Source organism: Canis aureus, chromosome 1 (genome assembly GCF_053574225.1).
Source record: "Canis aureus isolate CA01 chromosome 1, VMU_Caureus_v.1.0, whole genome shotgun sequence".
NCBI lineage: Eukaryota > Metazoa > Chordata > Mammalia > Carnivora > Canidae > Canis > Canis aureus.
This window is the reverse complement of record NC_135611.1, coordinates 117,888,884-117,891,979: the sequence shown is the minus strand read 5'-3', so window position 1 is coordinate 117,891,979 and position 3,096 is coordinate 117,888,884. Positions and strand designations below refer to the sequence as shown.

The following is a 3,096-nucleotide window of genomic DNA, read 5'->3' as shown; positions in this document are numbered from 1 at the left end:
ACTTCTCCTGTGGGGGCTTCCAAGATATCAAAATGCTTAGGAGACCTTTCCCTCCTCCTTCCTTCCTTCCCTCCTTCCTTTTCTTCCTTCCTTCTTTTCAGAATAATTTGGTTGGGAAGCAAGGAGGTCTTCTTTCTCGATGACACACAGGAAGCAGAAGGGTACTCAGTTCGAGGGGTTAGCCATAACCACTCAGAAAGGCAGGAAGGGGTGATGCAATGAAGCCGAGAATGGATTCACTTTGGTTTGGGGCTGGCAAACCCATGGTCAGAGAGGATTCTGACTTCATCTTTGGTCTCTTCAGGAAGGATGACCAAAAATCCCAATAGCCGAGTTATTCTGTCTACATAATATAGTTCCTCATTGGTCTCCCTGCCAACCTCCTGGCCCTGCGGGCCTTCATGGGACGGGTCTGCCAGCCCCACCCTGCACCTGTCCACATCCTGCTGCTCAGCCCGAAGCTGGTGGACCTCCTCCTCCTCCTGCTGCTGCTGCCCTTCAAGATTGACACTGCATATGGCTTCCACTGGCCCTTGGCGGATGTCCTCTGTGCCTTCACTGCTTATGGCTTCTACAGTAGCATCTACTGCAGCACGTGGCTCCTGGCGGGCATCAGCATCGAGCGCTACGGCAGTGTGGCTGTCCCCGTGCAGTACAAGCTGTCCCGCAAGCCTGTGTATGGAGTCACTGCCTCTCTGTTCTTCTGCCTCTTGTCGTTTGGAAATTGCAGCATTGTGACCATCGTCCACTACTTACCATTGCCGAAGGCCTCCCTGTCTGCTATGAGAACTTCACCACAGAGCAGCTGGCCGTGTTGCTCCCTGTGCAGCTAGAGCTGTGTCTTGTCCCCTTCCTCATCCCCATGGTGGTCACCATCTTCTGCTACTGGCGCTTTGTGCATATCATGCTCTCCAGGCCCCAAGTGGGAATGAGGAAGCACTGGAGAGCTATGAAGCTGGCCACTGTGACTCTTCAATTTCCTGGTCTGCTTTGGGCCCTACAATGTGTTTCTTGTGTTGAGGTTCTTGAAGAAAGATAGTGAATCCTGGCAAGTGTGTGCGGTGTTGCTCAGTGCTCTCAGCGCTTGCATCAACCCCTTGATTTTCTATTTCTTCTCCTCAGCTGTGCGCAAAGCCTTTGACAAAAGGCTGCAGAGTCTGCAGAGCTGGGGTGCCTCACTGGCAGGGTTCTGCAAGAGAAGAGCTGGAGAGCCGGCTACAGAGAGAGAAGATGTGAGCTTAGGTGTTGGCTGATGTCACCTTCACAGGAGACTAAATTTGCCGATTTGGTGTTACATTTTGGGGGAGGAGGGCTCAAAAAGGGGAAATCATGAAACAGAACTGGGGCAACTTCTCCTGTGCCTAGCCTTTGAGGCAAAGGAGAGCAGTGGATATCTCAAATCCAACTCATCCAGGGGTGCCTGGATCACTCTGTTAAGTCTGAGCCTTTGGCTCAGGTCATGATCGTGGGGTGCTGGGATTGAGACCCCCATCCAGACTCACTCTACTCAGCAGGGAGTCCGCTTCTCCCTCTGCCCCTCCCTCCACTTATGTGCTCACTTTCTCTCTCTCTCTCTCTCTCATGAATAAATAAAATCTTTAAAAAAAAATCCAACTCATCTACTGGATGTTTTTGTTTTGTTTCCTGGGGGTTATGAAATTTCCTTATTTGTGGTAAGCCACAGCCCTCTGATCCTTGAAATTCTTTCTCCATTCAGTATTCATAAGATGATAGCATTCCTTCAACCCCTGCAGAGCTGTTTGCTCTATCCTTGGCCTTGATTCAGAGGCAAGGAGTTGCAAGGGGGGATCCACAAATTAGATCTGAACATCCAGCATAGGCAAGTGTCGGTAGAGCCAGACAGGATCCTACCACGTGAGCCCACATGACCAGCCCCCCAACCAAAGCAGTTGCTGGCTCAGGTGTATGAAACAGGCAAGAAGAGAAACAGTCCTTGAGGGAAAAGTCAGTGCTAGTGTGAAGAAACTTGGGTCAGGATAGTTTTTAGTGGTTGTGTCCTATTTTCAATCCCCAACATTTGGTATTTGTGTCTTTTTTTCCATCATCAATCTTGCCAGAGGTCTGTTAACTTGGTCTTTTCAAAAGCCAAAGGCTTTCTCTGGCATTTATCCATTGCCCTCCATTTCATTAATGTTGGGTTGTTTTTTTCCTTTTACTTTTTTGTCTTTTCAATTGCTCCTTTTCCAACTTTTTTTAAGCCTTTGTTCTTTGCTACCATAAGCATGGAAGGCTATAAATCCCCCTCGAAGGACAGCTTCAGTGGGATACTACAAGTTTGGATTTGCATAATTTTCATTATTTTAAGTTCTAAATGACTCTAATTTCCATATGATTGTTTTTTCTTTGACTCAAGTTTAGAAATTTTATTTTATTTTCAAGCATACAATATTTTTTCTTGATTCTTTTGTTACTCTGTTCTAACTAAATGGCACTGCAGTCAGAGAATACAGTTTGAGTGGTTCCAGCTCCAGCTCTTTGAAATTTGTTGAGAATTGCTTTTTTGACCAGGAATATAGTGATCCTAACATTCCAGGTGTGAAAAGAACATAGATTCTGCAACCATCGGGTACAGGTCTCTGTACACCTTAGATCAAACTTGTTAATCTGTGATGTTCAAATCTTTAGAACCTTTATTTACTTTTGGTCTATCTGATCTAACAGTTACATGGAGAGGTGTGTTACACACTCCTCCTGTGATAGTGATCTTGTCCATTTCTCCTCGTAGTTCTGTCTTTCTGGTGGAATGAAATGTTCATTGTTCCTTTTGCCTTAAAAATTATGTTGTCTGATATTAATATAACCAGGCCAACTTATTATTTTGGTTAGTATTTGCCTGGTACGTCCTTTAACTTTCCAACTTTCTATATCTGTAGGCTTCAGATGCATCTTTTATAAACAATAACATCCAGTGGCTGGAGGTTTTGTAATTTGGTATGACAATTCAACAGTATTTGTCTTTCAACTATATCATTTTATTCGTTTATATTTATATAATAATAATTTCCAATATGCTTGGATTTATTTCTGTCATCTTAAACACTTCCACAGAAGTATATCCACACACTGAAGTCTATG

General features: G+C 44.8%; 1 pseudogene; it reads left to right on the top strand.

Moving 5' to 3' along the window:
- Window positions 1–230: 230 nt before the first annotated feature.
- On the top strand, window positions 231–1,637 carry LOC144312329 (free fatty acid receptor 2-like; annotated as a pseudogene).
- The last annotated feature ends 1,459 nt before the right edge of the window (window positions 1,638–3,096 follow it).